General features: G+C 43.0%; 1 long non-coding RNA gene across 1 annotated transcript; it reads right to left on the bottom strand.

Annotated features, from left to right (window-relative positions):
- Positions 1-6,789: 6,789 nt before the first annotated feature.
- LOC123494659 (uncharacterized) lies at positions 6,790-10,849 on the bottom strand. The gene is made up of 4 exons (XR_006665963.2): positions 10,206-10,849; positions 8,361-9,963; positions 8,068-8,289; positions 6,790-8,002 (listed from the first exon to the last, which is right to left on the bottom strand). It is a non-coding gene; the product is annotated as an uncharacterized lncRNA (long non-coding RNA).
- Between the last annotated feature and the right edge of the window lie 13,791 nt (positions 10,850-24,640).

Below are 24,640 nucleotides of genomic sequence, written 5' to 3'. Positions count from 1 at the left end.
ATGCACAAAACTTTTCCCTTGGTTTACCATCTTGTTGAGTTAGCATTGATTTTACCTGTAGCGGTTGCAACAATGGAAAGGGCATTCTCAGCAATGTGCATTATCAAGACTGGATTGAGGAACAAAATGGTTGACGATTGGATGAATCATAGAATGGTATGTTACATTGATTGAGATGTATTTGTTAGTATTGAAGAATCAAAGATGACCGAGCGATTTCAAGGTTATCGCACACGCAAAGGCATTTTGCCTCGCCATAGATGTAATTTTTCACATTTTGGATATGTTATTAACTAGTTTTACCTGCTACATTATGCACTGATTTGCCTTTTACAAATTTATCATTGAAGGTTTAGCTTCTTCTGCTATTGAAGATGTAGTCATGGGAGTCTCAGATCAACCAATCCTTTGATTTGGTATCAATCTTTTGTATCATCTATATATGCTACATATTGTCTTTTGATTTGTCTTACTTTATTAGTTGACCCATCATGGAACAAATGCTGCAATTGAATATTATGTTTGGTTTCTTATTAGTTATGCAACATAGATTGATTTTGTATGCCTTGAAACTGGTGTTCTTTGGGGTAGTTTCTAGCCCTTAGTTTCTTGCCTGGGGCGTCAGCCAATCCTGGCTCCACCACTGGACCCGGCACATTCCCATCCCGAGTTATTCTTCAGAGTGAATGGTATAGAGGCTCGCGATGCACTAGCCACTGCGACACGCGACCTGTTGCATAAAGATCTGTAGCTCAAACATAAAAGAAACTAACGATAGCAGCGAAAAGTAAAACCAAATCGCGAACTTCCAGAAAACATGTTGGCGAAGGATCGAACATAAGACCTCACTCAAGGGGAAAATATCTAGTGATATGGCTCAACACATGATACGCTGCTCCAGGACTGTGTGGTTCGTTGGATCTACATGCAAGGGACATGATCAACTCACTTATCATTTACACATGCCCCCTTGGAACATTTGCATCTGCACCCCCCCAAAACAGCCTGTCTTTGCAAACTCACAACAGATTTGCACATCTCTATCTCTCCTCAAGTTCCCCATTGAGGGAGTCCTGGATTACGGGGTCCTTGGGCGTCCGAGCTATGTGACATGGGCCGGACTGATGGGCCGTAAAGATACAAGACGGAAGACTTTCCCCCGTGTCCGGATGGGACTCTCCTTGGCATGGAAGGCAAGCTTGGCGTGCGGATATGAAGATTCCTTTCTCTATAAACTAACTCTGTACAACTCTAGCCCCCTCCGGTGTCTATGTAAACCGGAGGGTTTAGTCCGTAGAGGCAATCATAACCAGACAGGCTAGACACCTAGGGTTTAGCTATTACAATCTCGAGGTAGATCAACTCTTGTAACCCCTATACTCTTCAAAGTCAATCAAGCAGGAAGTAGGGTATTACCTCCATCGAGAGGGCCCGAACCTGGGTAAACACCGTGTCCCCACCTCCTGTTACCTTCGCTCCTTAGATGCGCAGTTCGGGACCCCCTACCCGAGATCTGCCGGTTTTGACACCGACATTAGTGCTTTCATTGAAAGTTCCTCTGTGGCGTCGACAGAGGGACCAATGGCTCGCCTTGTCATCAAGGATAGTATCACTTCCGGAGGAGCCCTAGTTTTAGAGCAAACCCTCCGGCTCGGTGGCTTCACCTTGGGTGCTCGTTCGGCTGTTAAGCCAAAGGCAACCCCCCAAGTCACCAAAAACCGTCTTCGTGTCGGCCCCGAATACTCCGACAAGATGGATCCAGGAGGCCTATCGTCCTTGAACGAGCTGCTGGATCGCATCGCCACCCTGGGGGTCTCAACTGACTATGATCGGATCAGGCTTAAACCCGATCAGAGAGAAATCAAATCTCCACAGATCACCCATCAGATAACGGTTGTGGAGGAACAGGCCGACAATAACTCTTCTCCTACGTTGAGAACGAACTATGTTCGAATTTCCGAGCCCGAAGAGCCGGATACTTATCTTAGGGAGGATACTCTTTGTCCTCCGAACATAAAATCGGACGTTAAGCCTAAGAAGTCGCTGGACACTCCGGAGCCCGGGCAGGTAACCTTGGAAATTCTTCAAACTCTGGATTCCACAGTGGGTCAGAGTGCGAACTTAAGCCCGCCCACCCACCACAAGCAATATTCTCCAAGAAATTCCGGCCCTCCGGACATATGCGACCTAATGTATGTGCGGCAGCAGCCTCGGGAGATAGTCCATCACTTTTGGACCAGATTCCTCCTTGTTAAAAACCAGATAAAAGACTGCTGCGACGACGACGCAATTTCAGTATTTCGCAATAACTGTACGGATGAGGGAATCCTTAATGCCCTCAACCGCCGTCGTGTACTGCACTTCACAGATTTGGCACACACAGTACAGAAGTACTGCGCAATGGAAAGCGCCTGGAAAACTCAGACAGCCCGCTAGGAAAATAAGGCCTTTAAGCCTTCTCCCGGACGGACAAAGAGGCTGCACCCTCGCGGGGCACCCAATCATCATCCCAGGGACAAGAAAATCAAGCCCTTTACGGGACATAGAACTGTCTTCGAGGAATGGCTCGATAGGCCCTGTCAAATACACATGACGCCGAATACCGAACCAACGCACAGCCTACGGGCATGTTGGATACTCCGGCAAGTGGCCAAGAGCGGCGAGGGTATCGTCACCAACACTACCACAGAGAAGTACTCTTCGGAGGACGACGATCTCAAAGTATTCACGGTCTTTGAGACCTTCTCATCAAAAGGGCGCTCCGTGACCTCGCCGAAGTCTGCCAAATAGCAGCAATAAACCCTTGGAATGATACGTTGATTACTTTCAATGCCGTTGATGAACCAAGGTCCCGCTCAGTACGGGCACCAGCCGCTCTAGTCCTAAACCCAATCGTGGACGGCTTTCGGCTCACTAAAGTGTTAATGGACGGTGGCAGCGGGCTGAACCTCATCTATGAGGACACGCTCAATAAAATGCAAATGGACAGGAGTCGCATTGAGCAGAGCAATACATCATTTAGAGGAATCATCCCCAGTAGGGAAGCAAGATGCTCAGGGAAAATTAAAGTAGATGTGGTAATCGGCACACCAGAAAACTATAGGTCCGAAGAGATAATCTTCCAGGTGGCTCCTTTCAACAGCGGATATCATGCCCTGATAGGGCGAGATGCATTCACACGCTTTCAAGCCATACCTCATTATGGGTATACGAAGCTCAAAATGCCCAGGACCAATGGTGTTATCACTATCTCCAGTGATCTGGACATAGCACTCCGCACCGAAAATAAAACCGCATCCCTGGCCCTTGAGGCATTGTCCGAAGCCCTAGCGGCTGAGGAACTCACCGCTCTGCATTCCATAGTGGATAGGGACGATGTAATTCTTGATAAAAGGCCTAAATCCACCTCTTTCAAGCCAGCTGACGAGATAGTCAAATTTCAAGTCCACCCGACGGATCCCAAGCAAACAGCTTCCATTGGGGCACAGCTAGACCCGACGGTCGACGCCGCATTACGCGCGTTCTTGCGCGAGAACTGGGACATCTTCACCTGGCACCCCTCGGATATGCCAGGAATCCCACGCGCGCTGGTCGAACATAGTCTCGATATACTGAAGGGATACAAGTCAGTCAAGCAAATGCTGCGGCAATTTTCCGAACCCAAACGATAGGCTATGGGGGAGGAGCTAGCCAAGTTACTCGAAGCCAGGTTTATCAGAGAGATCAAACATCCGGACTGGCTAGCAAACCAGGTCATGGTGCCGAAGAAGGATAAATCCTGGCGCATGTGTGTCGACTTCAAAGACCTCAATAAGTCCTCCCCAAGGACCCCTTCCCACTACCTCGCATCGACCAGATTATTGATGCAACCGCGGGACACGATTCACTGTGTTTCCTCGACGCATACTCCGGATACCATCAAATTAAGATGAGGGAATCCGACCAGGCCGCAACGGCATTCATCACCCCGTATGGGCCTTTCTGCTTCAACACCATGCCCTTCGGGCTCAAGAACGCCGGCGCCACTTACCAACGCATGATTCAAATGTGCCTGGAAAAGCAAATCGGCAAGACTGTGGAGGCATATGTAGATGACGTAGTCATCAAAACCAAGCATTTTGAATTATTGGTGGACGACTTACGCCTTACATTCGACAACCTCCGAACATATGACATAAGGATCAATCCGGAAAAGTGCATTTTCGGCGTTCCCGCCGGCAAACTGCTCGGGTTTATTGTCTCCAATAGAGGAATTCAAGCAAACCCAGCCAAAATCCGAGCCCTGTCACAATTGGCAACACCAACTGACCTCAAGCAGGTCCAAAAACTAGTCGGGTGCGTGGCAACTTTGAGCTGTTTTATCTCTAGATTAGGAGAAAAGGCATTGCCATTGTATCGCATGCTCCGACGCACCGACCACTTTGCATGGACGGACGCTGCAACAGCCGGACTGGAGGAAATAAAAACTTTGCTAGCAAGCAACCCCATCCTGGCCGCACCAAACGTCGGCGAACCAATGTTGCTCTACATATCGGCAACTCGCCAGGTGGTGAGTGCGGTACTCGTCATCGAATGAGAAGAGGAGGGGCATAAATTCCCACTCCAAAAACCAGTATACTACGTATCGACGGTCCTTACACCATGCAAATCCCGATACCTGCATTATCAGAAGATAGCATATGCGGTCTTTATGGCATCCCGCAAGCTGCGGCACTACTTTCAAGAGTGCTCGATCACGGTGGCTTCAGAAGTACCACTCAATGATATTATAAACAACCGGGACGCTACCGGCCGGATTGCCAAATGGTCCATTGAGCTCCTACCATTTTGAAATAACATACAAACCTCGCCGAGCCATTAAAGCTCAGGTGTTGGCTGACTTCGTCGCCGAATGGACAGAGGCCGAACTCCCTAAAGAATACGGCGTGTATTCCAACTGGGTGATGCACTTCGATGGCTCTAAAATGCTAGCCGTACTTGGGGCTGGTGTCGTCTTGACATCCCCCACAGGAGACACAGTCCTTTATGTGCTCCAAATACTGTATATAGACTCTAACAATGCAGCCAAATACGAGGCCCTATTACATGGTCTCTGAATGGCTGTCTCCATGGGCACACAGCGCCTTGAGGTGCGCGGGGATTCAAACCTCGCATATCCCAAATAAATGAAGAATTTGGTGCAAAAAATCCAAAGATGGCGGCGTACCGCAACGCCGTACTCAAAATATTAGCTCGGTTTGAGGGGCTTGAGTTTCATCACGTGGCTCGAGAGAGTAATCAAGTTGCGGACATCCTTGCTCGCATGGGCACTAAACGCGACCCCGTCCCACCTAACACCTTTGTGGAAAGGCTCTTCAAGCCATCCGTGGTGTGGCAGGATGAGAGCGGCAACACTGGTCTGGAGCCGATCATACCCCCAGATTCCGAACACAGTCCCGATATCATCGGGGGCTCAGGCACCGAAATAACACCATTCGCCCGTGAAATCATGGCTGTAATTGCCCCGTGGACCGAGCCTTTCCTTGCCTACCTTACTAGGAATGAACTCCCTGCGGATCAGACTGAGGCCCGTCGCATCGTTCGACGCTCGAAGGCCTACAAAGCTCATGAAGGAGAACTGTACAAGAAAAGTACTACCGGAGTCCTTCAACAATGTATCTCCGAAGAAGAGGGACGACAGCTCTTGGCTGAAATACACGCTGGTCTCGGTGGCCATCACGCCGCAGCTCGGGCCCTTGTAAGTAAGGCCTTCCGTATGGGTTTCTTTTGGCCCACGGCCCGGGCAGATGCACAGGACCTCATATAGCGCTGCGTTGGATGCCAACTTTTCGCTAATCAAAGCCATATGCCGCCCACTGCCCTTCGAACAATCCCCATCACTCGGCCCTTTGCAATTTGGGGGCTCGATATGGTCGGACCTCTTAAAGGGGGAAGCCATAAGAAGAAATACTTATTGGTTATGGTCGATAAGTTCACTAAGTGGATAGAAGCCAAGCCAGTTAAAACAGCCGAAGCCGGCCCGGTGATAGACTTTATATCTGGTGTAGTACACCGTTATGGTGTCCCGCACAGTATTATTACTGACAACAACTCTAACTTTGCAGCCGAGGAGGTGAAAACTTGGTGCGTCAATTTGGGCATCAAGCTTGATTACGCCTCCGTATATCACCCTCAGACAAACGGTCAGGTCGAATGGGCTAACGGCATGATAATGAGCAGCATCAAACCCAGACTAGTGCGATCTCTGCAAGAATCAGACAAGCACTGGGTCGAGGAACTCGATTCCGTACTCTGGGGGCAGTGGACCACGCCCAATCACACGACCAGATATCCACCTTTTTTCATGGTGTACGGTGCGGAGGCGGTCTTGCCTTGCGACATTATTCACGACTCACCTCGAGTGCGCATGTACGAAGAGAGAGAAGCCGAGCTTGATCGGCAAGACGACTTGGACGGCCTGGAGGAGGAGCGCGATGTCGCGAAGGCCCGTTCTGCATTTTATCAACAGCAGGCTCGGCGATATCAAAGCAGAGAAGTACGGGCCAAGACTTACACTGTCGGTGAACTCGTTCTACGCCTACCAAAAAAGAAAAAGGACAAGCTCAAGCCCAAATGGGAGGGTCCCTTCATTATAGATGAAGTTCTCACTGGAGGAGCCTATCGCCTTCGCAATGCTTCGGATAATCGCTTGGAGCCAAACCCATGGAAAGTTGCAAGGCTCCGAAGATTCTACGCCTAAGTCCGCACATATACCTTTTTTCCTCGTTCCTTCTTTTCTCCCTTTCACTATTTTCTTTTTTCTCGTTTCTACACGACTTTTCTAGCTCGTTTTCGGATAAACCGCACACCTGAGGGGTATACATCCTTCAATGTACATACCCCACAATACCTGGGGGCTTCTTTTCACAAGAAGCTTATTATTATTATTTTTTCAAGCATCAAGCTCACCGTATATATGTGTCGTCTACTCATATATGTCTTTTCTTCGCCATTATATGCACCTTTATGACTTAAGTTTTTGCCAAGCTGGGTTGCCTAGCTCCTGTGCTTATGCCCTACGTTCCCGCTTGCTCGGCTAGGGCATAAAGGGAGCACCTCTGCGATTGTTACAGCCGGGTTATCCGGACGTGTACCTCAGGCGGGTGAAGCCGAAAGCTAGCATTCTTAAGGGAATGATTGGTCGGTGAGCAAAAGACGAACTGCCCTCGTTGCAATACAAAACCCCCAAACTATAACGCGTACTGTGATTTTTAGCATCACAGCTTCGGTATGCACAAAAAACTGCATACTGGCCCAGGGAGAGGAACCCTTAACGGAACTGTTCTCTCTGGAAGATGTTTCTTACAATCAAATGTAATATAACATAACTCCCCGAATACAACTTGTCTGTTCAAGAAACTATGACCGGACTGCCTGGTTTCCGAACATACTTTGGTGTTTACCTACGGTACAGTATTCGGAAACACTCCAAACCTAGGGTGTTCGGAGGTCGAAGCAGAAAGTCTGCCATGACAATCATTTTACAAATTCGGCTGGAGACAAGTTTGTCGATAAAAGTACATTTCTACTTGGACTCAAAAACTTCTTCTTCCTCTAGACCCTCTAACAGGTTGTCTAGTTTACAATCCTGTTGCGAAAACTTGGTGGCCACCTTCACTTGGTCGTACACCAGGTTGACCGGAATTTCCTGTCCATCGGATCCTCGAGGTCTGACCCGCGCCATATTATTTGGATCAAGTCCGGTGTACCGTGTTTTACCATGGCCCAGGCTTCCCGAGTGCCTTCTCGGCATGCCGATATCTTCCATAGCCCAAAACAGCGCCGAGCTTCTTTGAATAAATTCACGCATTCCTCCATACTTCCTGGAGGAGAATCGGTTGGACATAAAGCTTAGCGATGTTTCTCATTGCCTTCCACGCTCGCTCATGCACCTTCGACAGCTCTTGTAGCAGGTCGCCTTGAAATCCGGACACCTCTTCTTCGGGCCGCCCAGTCAACACACCTACAGAAATAAACTTGTTAGGAGTCACATCAGCGAACTGTATGACAGTAAGTTAAAAGGCATACTGAATATGCCGCCTCTCAGCTTTCTGTTCTCCTTCAAGGCGTCCGCCAGTTGGGCTCGCACGTCTTTCAGCTCTTCGCCGAGCTGGATGTTGGCATCCTGCAGCTTGTTCTTCTCGTCCCTGGTCCGTGTCAGTACACGTTGACCAGCAGCCTCTTGCCTTTCGGCATGTTCTTTATCCGCCTGCGCGGCTTTTAGTTTCTCTTCTAGCTGATCCGACTATCCTGCATCAGTGTTTATTCGCATAAGCATGGCTGGCACATGATTATATTTTCTAGACAGAAGGGGACATTACCAGTCGGTGCCTCCTTGGACTTCTCCAGTTTGGCGGTAACAGCAGTCAGCTGGGTCCGACACTGTTCCAGCTCCCGAGATAGCATGTTGTTCTTCTCCGTAAGTACCTGATTATACATCGATCCTTAAAATCGGTTGCTTCAACTGTTTTCAAGTCTCGGGGCTACTGGTACATGACTATTAAATCTACACAAAATGACCTTTCGGGGGGGTTATCTGTAAAAATGGTTGGACCCTTCGTATTCGTTTGCCATGTGTAAGCTGAGGCGACGGAAGCACAGAAACCGAAGGTATGAGATTTAATGTAAAACCGAGCTGTTCGAAGAATTCACCTTACCAAGACCGAAGATGTAAGGGCCGAATATAGCCCTTCGGTTCAGATGCTTTGAAGTATTCGGTGGAGGAACCCGCGTTGCAATGTCGAAGACAATTTGTGTGCCAGACACGTCATCATTGAAGACTGGTTCGGGGGCTACTGAGGGAGTCCTGGATTACGGGGTCCTCGGGCGTCCGAGCTATGTGACGTGGGCCGGACTGATGGGCCGTAAAGATACAAGACGGAAGACTTTCCCCCGTGTCCGGATGGGACTCTCCTTGGCGTGGAAGGCAAGCTTGGCGTGCGGATATGAAGATTCCTTTCTCTGTAAACCGACTCTGTACAACCCTAGCCCCCTCCGGTGTCTATACAAACCGGAGGGTTTAGTCCGTAGAGGCAATCATAATCAGACAGGCTAGACACCTAGGGTTTAGCTATTACGATCTCGAGGTAGATCAACTCTTGTAACCCATATACTCTTCAAAGTCAATCAAGCAGGAAGTAGGGTATTACCTCCATCGAGAGGGCCCGAACCTGGGTAAACACCTTGTCCCCGCCTCCTGTTACCTTTGATCCTTAGACGCACAGTTCGGGACCCCTACCCGAGATCTGCCGATTTTGACACCGACACCCATTGTTCTCAGTTTTAACAAGTATTGAAAATAGTAGCCCGGTTGGTCTTATCTGAACCAAACCAAGAGGCATGGATTGATCAAACTTAAACCGCATCATTAGGCCTCTTGGAACTTTACCACATGCAAAAGCTTAATTCCATGACATGTAAAAGCTTCCACTAATTATATGCATAAAAAGGCCAAGCACATTCATGATATGCATACACAGGACATGCAAACCATCTTCTGATAACTAAAAAACCTAGGCTAGCAAATATATATTTCATTGAAGGAACTCAATTACATGCTCTGCTCCCATACTATATTCATATCCAGAAATTTTTGTAAGCCAAGCAATGAAGCAAAATAATAAGGAAAATAGCAATTCATGCTTCTATCCCCAATGATTATTGGTGTGGAACCTTATGCACCTTTTAGGGTCTTACATATCAGTAGTAAAGCAAAATACATATTAAGAAAATATTTGTCTTAACTAACAGAAATGAAAAAAATTGTATAATCACATCTGCTACTTCACCTCTATGTGCAACCCCCTCATGGTGGCTAGGGAAGAATGTGTGCCCAGCTGATCAACAAACGCTTACACACCAAGGGACTGTTCTTGAGGATGAGACTGTTGGATACCTGTGATAATGCTTTGACATGTATACAACCTGCTTGGTACCGGTTAATAGATGTCATAAAATGGTGTAATAGCATAGCGATGCATAGAATGATAAGAAATCTAATTGTGCATGTAACTATTTTTTTCGGAAATCGATATCTGGAACTCTCAGAATGTAATGAACTTCAATATCTGAATTGCCTTAAAAGATATAGGTGTTTCTACTGTCCTAGTTTTTGTATAAACTTCGTTTCCAAACGGCCGAGGATGCAACGAGAAAGACGGCGCTACCTCTTGCCCGATGCTGCGTACATTCTCCGGCTGCAGCGGCGGTGGAGAGAGATTTGTCTCGGCCCGCTTAGTACTGTCGAGAGTTTGGATCGGATCTAAGCAGCGGACTTGGCTAGCGCGCGTGAGTTGAATAGGCTGTGTATTATGGGGCTAGCAAGAGAGGAAGGGGCTGTCGTCATGGTGGCTAGTGGCGCTGGAACAAGACCGACGTGCCCGGTAGCGGCGGCGGCGGCTGGGGAACGAACACAACCGAGTACGAGGCAAAGAGGACGAAGGGAACTGGACTTGATGCTCTATTACAAGATATTCTAGGGTGCAGTATGCATATTATGCAATGTGGTGGGAGTCTGCTCCATCCTGTCCATCCAGTACAGATCCAACTCTCCACATAGTATGGGATCACTGTATCATGTGATGTGTCATATCACCAGATACGTACTCCTCACTTAAGAGAACCACGTCCATAACCATTTTACTCCCTCCGTAAAGAAATATAAGAGCGTTTAGATCACTGGGAGTACTAATAAAGGTTATGTGTCTAAAAGTGGCACGCACGTACATATTATAGGTCGCAGAGTAAAAAAATTAAAAAAATTCAAACGTGATTTTGAAAAAGGGAAAACTTTTTGGAACGCCAACGTTATCTAGGAAGAAAAAAAAAGGAAAATAAATTGAATATGAGAACATTTTTTGAAATTACGAACTACTTGTAAACGCAAAGCATTTTTCAAAAAATTGTAACAGAATTAAAAAGAGTGAACATTTTTCACAATTACAAACTATTGTTTTTACAAAACTCAAGCAATTTTTTGAATTTGCGAATTAATTTAAAAAACATGAACATTTTTTGAATATGTGCGCAAATTTTGACAACTGTAGCATCTTTTGAACATGTGACAACTTTTGAAAACCAGAACATTTTATGAAATCCGCACACATTTTATAATTTGTGAAGAAAAATGAAACATGCAAACATTTTTCGAATTTGTAAACCAATTTTGAAACATGAATTTTTTTGAATATGTGAACAAATTTTGAAAAGGAAAATATTTTTTGAATTTGCGAACAAAATTTGTAAACAGGAATATTTATTGAAATTCCCAAACAAAATTTAACCATGTGAACATTTTTTGAATTTGTGAACAAATTCTGAAAATGGGATTTTTTTTTGAAATACCTTTTTTGGGTTTTTCAACAAATTTTAAAAGGTGAATTTTCGAAGTTTTTTGTAAACATGAACATTTTTTGAATTTGTGAACAAAATTTTAAAATCACTCACATATTCTGAATTTTTAGAAAAAAATTGACATGGAGAACAATTCTGAAAATCCCAAACAAATTTCAAGCGCGAACAATTTTTTAATACGTGAAGTAAATTTTGAAAACAAGAACATTATTTGAATTTTTTAACAAGTTTTCAAAAGAGGAACATTTGTGAACATTTTTGAAACGTGAACATTTTTTGATAAGAGGACATTGTTTGAAAATCTGAACAAAATTTGAATTTTTTCCACAAAATAAAGAATAAAAGTAAATTTGAAAAGGGCAAAAACGGAGAAGAAACAAAAAAGGAACATTTAAAATTTGAAAAAAAAATCCAAACACTTTTTGTAAAACAAGAACATTTGTTGAAATGCCCAGACAATTTTTGAGAAATATGAACATTTTTTAAATTTATGAACAATTTTTTAGACACAAACAATTTTTAAATTTTTTAACGTTTTTTAGAAACACAAACAAATTTTGAAATTTCTGAACAATTTTCAAAAGAAACAAAAAAGGAAAAAATCAAAAGAAAACAGAAAAAGGGAAAAAACAAAAAAAAAATGAAACCGAAAAACAAAAAAAAGAAAACCATAAAACTGGTATAAGGGAACCTTCTCGAAGGTTCCCAAAACCGGCAGCCTCGCTGTGGGGAAGTGGGCCGGCCCAATTCTCGCGCTGGGGGGTCCACTTCCCCACAGCGAGGCTGCCGGTTTTGGGAACCTTCCAGAAGGTTCCCTGAACCGCTTTTCCATTGATAACTGTGCGAAAGCTCGGCACTCTGACGCAGTTAACGTGAAATAGGATTTTCCATCGAGTGACTTTTTCCCCCTAGTCCCGCGAGAGTAGGGTTTCGAGTTCCTCTCGCGGCGCAACCGCCGAGAGTGCTTTACTATCATCAAACCCATCAATCCCCATTCGCTCCTCGTCTTATCTTCGGATCCTCGTCCAGTAGGCTGCGAGGAGGTGTGCTTGGTCTTGTTTTCTGTCTTCGTGGATGATCCAAATGGCAACGCAAGAGGAGGCAGGGGGGCAAGGAAGGGCAAGGAACCAGTGGAAGAACTGTTGAGCAGGTTGGATCTCCAGGAAGATGAGGAGGACAACTTTGTTTGGGAGGAGGAGTGCAAGGATGAACAGATTGAGGCCAAGTGGCTGGCGATAGCGAAAGTGGACACCGACAAGAGTTTTAGCCCATCTGCCCTTTACTCGGACATGCGTTCGGCATGGAACCCAGCAAGGGCGGTGCGCTGGCGTAAGGTAGATGACAATCTTTTCACAGTACAGTTTGGATGTCTTGGTGATTAGAATACTGCGATGAATATGGGGCCATGGCTGTTTAGGAACCAATGGTTGTTGATCGCCGAGTATGATGGGTTTATGAACCCTAGATCTGCTGTGTTGGATAAGATTGTTGTGTGGGCAAGAATTCTCAAATTGCCTAACAACTTTCTGTTTCCGAAGCAATCCAGGGGATGTGTAGGAAGATGGGGAAGGTCCTGGAGGTGCAAACTACCTTGCCTGCTGGATTTGTTGGTGAATTTGTCAGGGTTAGAGTTGAGCTTCAAGCAACCAAGAGATTGATCAGGTTTGTAGGGATAATAAAAAATGAAGCGACAGAATACTATCAAGTTCAATATGAGAAACTTCCAGATTTTTGTGGCAATTGTGATATGCTTGGACATTGGTATGAGGAGTGTGGTACAGGAGAGCATAATGTATCAAAGCTAGAGTGCGAAGACTTCCTGCTAGCTGATGGAGGCAGAGGCCGTGGACGGGGACGCGGTGCGGGCAGAAATTCTGGTCGGGGAAGAGGAGGTATAGGAAGAGGAGATCAGCCTTTTGGTCCTGGCCGGGGACGTGGTGCTGCACCATCAGGTTTTGCCGGACAAGGAACAGTACAGAGTTGGCGCCATAATGCACTATTTAACTCAGGTGGTACTGAAGAGATGGAGACAGATGATGTGCAGCAGAATGGTATCGGCAGTTAAGACGTGAGGAACATGAATGTTCTGGGGAAGCGCGCGGCGCATGACACCCAACCAGCGGGCTCTGGCATGGCTACAGAGCTAGCATTGATCCCAGCAGAAGCAAACTCAACTCCAGGAAATTCAGCAAAATTTGCAAGGGTGGCGACTGGTGACCCACAAGTATAGGGGATCTATCGTAGTCCTTTCGATAAGTAAGAGTGTCGAACCCAACGAGGAGCAGAAGGAAATGATAAGCGGTTTTCAGCAAGGTATTCTCTGCAAGCACTGAAATTATCAGTAACAGATAGTTTTGTGATAAGGTAATTTGTAACGGGTAACAAGTAATGAAAGTAAATAAGGTGCAGCAAGGTGGCCCAATCCTTTTTGTAGCAAAGGACAAGCCTAGACAAACTCTTATATAGAGAAAAGCGCTCCCGAGGACACATGGGAATTATAGTCAAGCTAGTTTTCATCACGTTCATATGATTAGCGTTTGGTACTTTGATAATTTGATATGTGGGTGGACCGGTGCTTGGGTGTTGTCCTTACTTGGACAAGCATCCCACTTATGATTAACTCCTATTGTAAGCATCCGCAACTACAAAAGAAGTATTAAGGTAAACCTAACCATAGCATGAAACATATGGATCCAAATCAGCCCCTTACGAAGCAACGCATAAACTAGGGTTTAAGCTTATGTCACTCTAGCAACCCATCATCTACTTATTACTTCCCAATGCCTTCCTCTAGGCCCAAACAATGGTGAAGTGTCATGTAGTCGACGTTCACATAACACCACTAGAGGAGAGACAACATACATCTCATCAAAATATCGAACGAATACCAAATTCACATGATTACTAATAGCAAGACTTCTCCCATGTCCTCAGGAACAAACGTAACTACTCACAAAGCATTCTCCCTCTTTTATGTAAACCTTGTAAAATAAGAGAGAATAGGCATAAGTATTGTGACATAATGTGTAATAACAGCCCATCATGCAATAAATATCAATATAAAAGCATGATGCAAAATGGACGTATCAACTCCCCCAAGCTTAGACCTCGCTTGTCCTCAAGCGGAAGCCGATAATGATAAATATGTCTACATGTTTAGAGATAGAGGTGTCGATAAAATAAAATACGGACATGAGGGCATCATGATCATTCTTATAACAGCAACATATATGGATATTGTCATATTATTTCTTATGCTAAAGTAACAATCTATTCACACTGTCAAGTATGAATCAGAAACTTCATTGAGAACTAAAAAACTATAATCTCAGTCATTGAGGCAATTGCAATTTATCATAACATCAGAAAGAGTCTATGTAAGAGCTTTTCAGCAAGTCCACATACTCAACTATCATTTAGTCTTTCACAATTGCTAACACTCATGCAATACTTGTGGTTATGGAGTTTTAATCAGACACAGAGAAAGATAGGGGCTTATAGTTTTGCCTCCCAACCTTTTACCTCAAGGGTAATGTCAACAATAATAGTTCATGCTTACTTACATTCAATTGGATATATATATATATATATATATATATATATATATATATATCAGGATCTTTCCAACACACTGTGCTTGCCAAAGGATAAAATGTAAAAAGGAAAGGTGAAGGTCACCATGACTCTTGCATAAGGTAGAAGATAAAAGTAAAAGATAGGCCCTTCACAGAGGGAAGCAGAGGTTGTCATGCACTTTCAGGGTTGGATGCACAAAATCTTAATGCGAAAGAACTTCACTTTATATTGCCACTTGTGATATGGACCTTTATTATGCAGTCCGTCGCTTTTATTTCTTCCACATCACAAGATCATATAAAGCTTATTTTCTCCCTCACTAATAAGTCATATATATTTAGAGAGCAATTTTTATTGCTTGCACCGATGACAACTTACTTGAAGGATCTTACTCAATCCATAGGTAGATATGGTGGACTCTCATGGCAAAACTGGGTTTAAGGGTATTTGGAAGCACAAGTAGTATTTCTACTTGGTGCAAAGAATTGGCTAGCATGAGGGAGAAAGGCAAACTCAACATGTTGGATGATCCATGAAAATATACTTTATTTCATATATAAGAAAACATAACCCATTACATTGTCTTCCTTGTCCAACATCAACTCTTTAGCATGTCATATTTTAATGAGTGCTCACAATCATAAAAGATGTCCAAGATAGTATATTTATATGTGAAACCTCTCTTTCTTTATTACTTCCTATTAATTGCAACGATGACCAAAACTATGTTTGTCAACTCTCAACAACTTTTAATCATCATACTCTATATGTGAAGTCATTACTCTCCATAAAATCAATATGATCTCTTTTTATTTCTTTTTATTATTTCTTTTTCTTTTATTCCCTCAAGATCATAGCAAGAAAATCAAGCCCTTGACTCAACACTAATATTTATTATATAGCTCACGGACTCGATTACATAGAGGGATCATAAAGCAAAACTCACGACTAGATCATACTAAAACTTTATTCTACTAGATCAAGATTATACTAAAAGGATCGAACTAAGAAATACGGTAAAAATAGGAGTGTGATGGTGATACAATACCGGGGCACCTCCCCCAAGCTTGGCAGTTGCCAAGGGGAGTGCCCATACCCATGTGATTATATCTCTTTTGCTGGTGAAGGAGATGGAGGTGATGATGGATAGTCGCACATCGAGCGTAAGAGGTCCTCCAACTTGCGGATAATTCCCTTGAGTGCGATGATATGCTCCTTCAACAAAATATTTTCACGTGTGAGATACTTGTTTTGTATACGAGCTAACTCAATCATCTTGAAAGCTTCGATCTCAGTCGGGATAAGAAGATTGTGATCAAGTTGAAGGATGTCTTCTGCTGCCGGAGCTTGGTCCTCCATGGCCTTCTTGATCCCTTCATCCTTGTTGATCTCCATGGGTTCTTCCCTCTTCAGCTCTATCTTCATTAGCCAAGCATTGTTGTCACCATTGTTGGAGGAGGGGGACGACATGATGCCTGGCCTTGACAACCCTGACAGAAAACAGCTCGAAACGAGAACAGAGGATATTTGCGTGGTACGGTGGTCAAAACCTTCGGGAGATTATATAATGAATTTTTACCGACCGAAAGAAGTATCGTGCAAGAAAACGGAGTCTGGAGAGCACATGAGGTGCCCACGAGGCAGGGGGCGCGCCCAGGGGGTAGGGCGCGCCTCCCACCCTCGTGGAAGCCTCGTGTCCTTCCCGGACTGCTTCTTATTTTCCTATTTTTCTAAATATTCCAAAATAGAGAAAAATTGCCATTAGAACTGTTTTGGAATCGGTTTACTTACCGTACCACGTACCTATTCCTTTTCGGAGTCTGAAACGTTCTAGAAAGTGTCCCTTATGTATTCCTCCGGTGTTACGGTTTCAATAACATTAGTTTCAACATTTATAGGATTACCTGAGATATAATGTTTAATTCTTTGACCGTTTACCACCTTCGGATTTGTGCCTTCGAAGTTGTTGATTTTTATGGCACCGGAACGATAGACCTCCTCGATAACGTAAGGACCTTCCCATTTAGAGAGAAGTTTTGCTGCAAAAAATCTTAAACGAGAGTTGAATAGCAACACATAATCACCTACATTAAACTCACGCTTTTGTATCCTTTTGTCATGCCATCTTTTAACTTTTTCTTTAAACAACTTGGCATTCTCATAGGCTTGGGTTCTCCATTCATCAAGTGAGCTAATGTCAAATAACCTCTTCTCACCGGCAAGTTTGAAATCATAATTGAGTTCTTTAATAGCCCAATGTGCCTTATGTTCCAGTTCAAGAGGTAAGTGATAAGCTTTTCCATAAACCATTTTATACGGAGACATACCCATAGGATTTTTATATGCAGTTCTATAGGCCCATAATGCATCATCAAGTTTCTTGAACCAATTCTTTCTAGATCTATTAACAGTCTTATGCAAAATTAATTTGAGCTCTCTATTACTCAATTCCACTTGACCACTAGACTGTGGGTGATAAGGAGATGCAATTCTATGATTAACATCATACTTAGCAAGCATTTTACGGAAAGCACCATGAATAAAATGTGAACCACCATCAATCATTAAATATCTAGGGGCTCCAAACCTCGGAAAAATAATTTATTTAAGCATCTTAATAGAGGTGTTATGATCAGCACTACTAGTTGGAATAGCTTCTACCCACTTAGTAACGTAATCAACAGCAACTAAAATATGTGTATACCCATTAGAGGAAGGAAAAGGTCCCATATAATCAAAGCCCCAAACGTCAAATGGTTCAATAACAAGTGAATAATTCATAGGCATTTCTTGACGTCTACTAATGTTACCAATTCTTAACATTCATCACAAGATAAGACAAACTTACGAGCATCCTTGAAGAGAGTAGGCCAATAAAAACTGGATTGCAATACCTTATGTGTAGTTCTATCTCCAGCGTGGTGCCCTCCATAAGCTTCGGAGTGACACTTGCGTAGGATCTGTTCCTGTTCATGCTCAGGTACACAACGTCTAATAACACCATCTACTCCTTTATAAAGATGTGGGTCATCCCAGAAGTAATGTCTTAAATCATAGAAAAACTTTTTCTTTTGCTGGTATGTGAAACTAGGTGGTATAAATTTAGCAACAATGTAATTAGCATAATCAGCATACCATGGAGCAGTACGAGAAGCATTTATGACATTCAATTGTTCATCAGAAAAGCTATCATCAATAGGTAGTGGGTCATCAAGAACATTTTCTAACCTAGACAACTTATCTGCAACGGGGTTCTCAGCTCCCTTTCTATCAATAATATGTAAATCAAATTCTTGTAGCAAGAGAACCCATCTAATAAGTCTAGGTTTAGCATCTTTCTTTTCCATAAGATATTTAATAGCAGCATGATCAGTGTGAATAGTTACTTTAGAATCAACAATATAAGGTCTGAACTTATCACAAGCAAATACAACTGCTAAGAATTCTTTTTCATTAGTGGCATAATTTCTCTAGGCACTGTCTAGAGTTTTACTAGCATATTGAATAACATTTAATTTCTTATCAACTCTTTGCCCCGGAACAGCACCTACAGCATAATCGCTAGCATCACACATAATTTCAAAGGGTAAATTCCAATCAGGTGGTTGAACAATAGGTGCAGAAATCAATGCTTTCTTAAGTATTTCAAATGCTTCTACACAATCATCATCAAAGACAAATGGTATATCTTTTTGTAATAGATTAGTCAGAGGCCGAGAAATTTTTGAGAAGTCCTTAGTAAACCTCCTATAAAAACCGGCATGACCAAGAAAACTTCTTATACCTTTGATGTCCTTGGGACATGGCATCTTTTCAATAGCATCAACTTTAGCTTTATCAACTTCAATACCTCTTTCAGAAATTTTATGCCCCAAAACAATGCCTTCATTAACCATAAAGTGGCACTTCTCCCAATTCAAGACAAGATTAGTTTCTTCACATCTCTGCAAAACTCGATCAAGGTTGCTCAAGCAATCATCAAAAGAGGATCCATAAACGGAGAAATCGTCCATGAAAACCTCACATATCTTTTCACAAAAGTCAGAAAATATAGCCATCAGGCATCTTTGAAAGGTAGCAGGTGCATTACATAAACCAAAAGGCATACGTCTATAAGCAAAAGTACCGAAAGGGCAAGTAAAAGTGGTATTTGCTTGATCATCAGCTGACACAGGTATTTGAGAGAAACCAGAATAACCATCTAGAAAGCAAAAATGTGTGTGTTTAGATAATCTTTCTAGCATTTGATCAATGAAAGGCAAAGGGTAATGATCCTTTTTAGTAGCTTTATTTAATTTACGGAAATCAATTACCATCCTATAACCTGTAATAATTCTTTGCGGGATCAATTCATCTTTATCATTAGGAACGACAGTAATACCTCCCTTCTTAGGGACACAATGAACAGGAATTACCCACTGACTATCAGCAACGGGATAAATTATACCTGCTTCAAGGAGCTTTAGTATTTCCTTTCTTACCACTTCTTTCATCTTAGGATTTAACCGTCATTGATGATCAAACTGGTTTGGCATCTTTCTCCAAATTTATTTTGTGTTGACATAGAGTGGGACTAATGCCCTTAAGATCATCAAGAGTATATCCAATAGCAGCACGGTGCTTCTTCAGAGTTTTCAATAATTTCTCTTCTTCATGCTCTGAAAGGTTAGCACTAATAATAACAGGATATATCTTCTTTTCATCTAGATAAGCATATTTAAGAGTATCAGGTAACGGTTTAAGCTCAAACACGGGATCACCGTTGGGTGGAGGAGGATCCCCTAGGATTTCAATAGGCAAATTGTGTTTCAGAAGAGGTCCCTGTTTAAAGAATACTTCATCTATTTCCCTTCTTTCACTCATAAACATATCATTTTCATGGTCTAGCAAATATTGTTCTAAAGGATCATTAGGAGGCACGGAAATAGAAGCAAGACCAATAATTTCATCTTTACTAGGCAATTCCTCATCACGAGGTTGTCTACGAAATTTATAAAAATTAAACTCATGAGACATATCATCCAAGCCAATAGTAACAACATCCTTTTCGCAGTCTATCTTAGCATTAACAGTGTTCAAGAAGGGTCTACCAAATATAATGGGACAAAAGCTATCTTGTGGGGAACCAAGAACAAGAAAATCAGCAGGATATTTAGCTTTCCCACACAAGACCTCAACATCTCTTACAATCCCAATTGGTGAAATAGTATCTCTATTGGCAAGCTTAATGGTAACATCGATATCTTCTATCTCAGCTGGTGCAATATCATGCATAATTTCTTTGTATAAGGAAATAGGTATTGCACTAGCACTAGCACCCATATCACACAAGCCATGATAACAATGATCTCCTATTTTAACAGAAATAACAGGCATGCCTACCACAGGTCTATGTTTATCTTTAGCACCAGGTTTAGCAATTCTAGCAGTTTCATCACAGAAGTAAATAACATGCCCATCGATATTATCAGCCAAGAGATCTTTAACAATAGCAATATTAGGTTCAACTTTAACTTGCACAGGAGGTGTATAAGTTCTAATATTGCTTTTACGAACCACAGTTGAAGCTTTAGCATGATCCTTTATCCTAACAGGGAAAGGTGGTTTCTCAACATAAGCAGTAGGAACAATAGGATCATTATAAGTGATAGTCTTTTCTTCAACTTTAATAGGTTCAACTACTTTTACTTCTATCGGAGGATGATATTTAAACCACTTCTCCTTAGGGAGATCAACATGAGCAGCAAAAGATTCACAAAAAGAAGCTACTATCTCAGAGTCAAGTCCATATTTAGTGCTAAATTTACGGAAAACATCGGTATCCATAAAAGATTTAACACAATCAAACTTAGGTGTTATACCTGACTACTTACCTTCGTCAAGATCCCAATCTTCAGAGTTGCATTTAATTCTTTCCAATAAATCCCATTTGAATTCAATAGTCTTCATCATAAAAGAACCAGTACAAGAAGTATCGAGCATGGAGCGATTGTTGTCAGAAAGCCGAGCATAAAAATTTTGAATAATCATTTCTCTTGAGAGCTCAAGATTGGGGCATGAATATAACATTGACTTAAGCCTCCCCCAAGCTTGAGTGATGCTTTCTCCTTCGCGAGGCCAAAAATTCTATATATAATTACGATCACGATGAACAAGATGCATAGGATAAAACTTCTGATGGAATTCCAATTTCAACCGCTTGTAGTCCCATGATCCCATATCATCACATAGCCTATACCATCTCAATGCATCTCCCTTCAAAGATAAAGGGAAGACCTTCTTCTTGATAACATCATCGGGCATACCTGCAAGCTTAAATAATCCACAAACTTCATCCACATAGATTAAGTGTAAATCGGGATGCAGTGTTCCATCTCCTGCAAAAGGATTAGCTAGCAGTTTCTCTATCATACCCGAAGGAATTTCAAAGTAAACATTTTCATTTTCAGTAGGTTCAGTAGGTTGAGGAGCAACTCTTTGCTCTACTGGTCGAGGTGAAGATACCCCGAACAAGCCCCTCAAAGGATTACTTTCCATAGTAACAAGTGACAGTAAATTTCAGCACACTATATAAATTTTTCCTTACCAAATTCCACCTACCAAAGGCGCTTCACTCCCCGGCAATGGCGCCAGAAAAGAGTCTTGATGACCCGCAAGTATAGGGGATCTATCGTAGTCCTTTCATAAGTAAGAGTGTCGAACCCAACGAGGAGCAGAAGGAAATGATAAGCGGTTTTCAGCAAGGTATTCTCTGCAAGCACTGAAATTATAGGTAACAGATAGTTTTGTGATAAGGTAATTTGTAACGGGTAACAAGTAACAAGCGTAAATAAAGTGCAGCAAGATGGCCCAATCCTTTTTGTAGCAAAGGACAAGCCTGGACAAACTCTTATATAGAGAAAAGTGCTCCCGAGGACACATGGGAATTATCGTCAAGCTAGTTTTCATCACGTTCATATGATTCGCGTTCGGTACTTTGATAATTTGATATGTGGGTGGACCGGTGCTTGGGTGCTGTCCTTACTTGGACAAGCATCCCACTTATGATTAACTCCTATTGCAAGCATCCGCAACTACAAAAGAAGTATTAAGGTAAACCTAACCATAGCATGAAACATATGGATCCAAATCAGCCCCTTACGAAGCAACGCATAAACTAGGGTTTAAGCTTCTGTCACTCTAGCAACCCATCATCTACTTATTACTTTCCAATGCCTTCCTCTAGGCCCAAACAATGGTGAAGTGTCATGTAGTCAACGTTCACATAACACCACTAGAGGAGATACAACATACATCTCATCAAAATATCGAACGAATACCGAATTCACATGACTACTAATAGCAAGACTTCTCCCATGTCCTCAGGAACAAACATAACTACTCACAAAGCATATTCATGTTCATAATCAGAGGTGTATTAATATGCATAAAGGATCTGAACATATGATCTTTCACCAAATAAACCAACTAGCATCAACTACAAGGAGTAATCAACACTACTAGAAACCTACAGGTACCAATCTCAGACTTGGAGACAAAGATTGGATACAAGAGATGAACTAGGGTTTTAGAGGAGATGGTGCTGGTGAAGATGTTGATGGAGATTGGCCCCCTCCCGATGAGAGGAGCGTTGGTGATGACGATGGCGATGATTTCCCCCTCCTGGAGGGAAGTGTCCCCGGCAGAACAGCTCCGCCAGAGCCCTAGATTGGTTCCGCCAAGGTTCCGCCTCGTGGCGGCGGAGTCTCGTCCCGAAAGCTTGCTTATGATTTTTTCCAGGGTAAAAGACTTCATATAGCAGAAGATGGACACCGGAGGCCAACTAGGGGGCCCACGAGGCAGGGGGCGCGCCCAGAGGGGTAGTGCGTGCCCCCACCCTCGTGGCCAGGGTGTGGGCCCCCTCTGGTATTTTCTTCGCTCAGTATTTTCTATAAATCCCAAAAATGACTTCCATGGACTTTCAGGACTTTTGGAGTTGTGCAGAATAGGTCTCTAATATTTGCTCCTTTTCCAGCCTAGAATTCCAGCTGCTGGCATTCTCCCTCTTCATGTAAACCTTGTAAAATAAGAGAGAATAGGCATAAGTATCGTGACATAATGTGTAATAACAGCCCATAATGCAATAAATATCGATATAAAAGCATGATGCAAAATGGACGTATCAGCGACCTTAGTGTAGCAGATTGAATATGACCAGACACCAGGAACCATACCAGAAACAACATGTACCCCCCCCCCTAGAAAAATGCTAATATGAAGAAGCTCAAGGGAGAAGATGGAGGGGCTGTGGATAGCTTGAATGGCAAACAACGCAATGAGATATCGGCACCCTCCTTGAAGGGGGATGATTGGACACAATGAAAATCTTATCATGGAACTGCCGGGGTCTTGGGAATGCCCCGGCGGTGCGTGCTTTGTTGGACGTCCAGCAAAGATGTAACCCCGAGGTGGTGTTTTTGCCGGAGACACACCTTGATAGCTATCCGTCTGAATGCTTAAGGAGACGGCTAAAGATGGACCAGAAGCTAGTGTGCATGAGTAATGGTAGAAGTGGTGGATTAGTTCTTTTCTGGAATAACAATATCAATGTCCGTAGACTAGCTCTAGACCCTATGTTCATTGATGTAAAGATTGAGGACAGTAATAATAATTCAGGTTGGCGTTTGACTGGGATGTATGGGGAATTCAGGTGGGCGAACAAACACTTAACCTGGTCTCACATGCGAAAACTTCACCAGAGCCACAACTTGCCATGGCTCTTGGTGGGTGATCTGAACGAAATTCAATTTCTCCATGAGAAGGAGGGAGGTAACCCTCGACCTATGCAGTATATGCAGGCTTTCCAAGAAACAGTTGAGGATTATGAGCTACATGATCTTGGCTTCCTCGAAGACCCTTTTACTTGGCGTAGTGGGAGGATACGGGAAAGATTGGACAGAGAGTTGGTGAATGATGCATGGGCGGGTTTGTTCCCTCATGCGACACTGCAGAACTTGGAGTTTAACCACTCCGATCATAGACCACTATTGGTGGATACAGATTATTATGCACAACCAGCCGCTAGCCCGAATAATGTACAAGTTAAACGATTCAAAGCGCAGTGGTTAAGAGAGCAAAACTTGAATGAAATAGCAATGTGAAGGAAATATGCCCTATAGGCAATAATAAAGTTGTTATTTATATTTCCTTATATCATGATAAATGTTTATTATTCATGCTAGAATTGCATTAACCGGAAACTTAGTACATGTGTGAATACATAGACAAAACAGAATGTCCCTAGTATGCCTCTACTTGACTAGCTCGTTAATCAAAGATGGTCAAGTTTCCTGACCATAGACATGTGTTGTCATTTGATGAACGGGATCATATCATTAGGAGAATGATGTGATGGACAAGACCCATCCGTTAGCTTAGCATAATGATCGTTTAGTTTTATTGCTATTGCTTTCATCATGACTTATACATGTTCCTCTGACTATGAGATTATGCAACTCCCGAATACCGGAGGAACACCTTGTGTGCTATCAAACATCACAATGTAACTGGGTGATTATAAAGATGCTCTACAGATGTCTCCAAAGGTGTTTGTTGGGTTGGCATAGATCGAGATTAGGATTTGTCACTCCGTGTATCGGAGAGGTATCTTTGGGCCCTCTCGGTAATGCACATC

Source organism: Aegilops tauschii, chromosome 1 (assembly GCF_002575655.3).
Source record: "Aegilops tauschii subsp. strangulata cultivar AL8/78 chromosome 1, Aet v6.0, whole genome shotgun sequence".
Classification (NCBI taxonomy): domain Eukaryota; kingdom Viridiplantae; phylum Streptophyta; class Magnoliopsida; order Poales; family Poaceae; genus Aegilops; species Aegilops tauschii.
The sequence above is the reverse complement of the archived record's forward strand: the minus strand, read 5'-3'. Positions and strand labels throughout refer to the sequence as shown.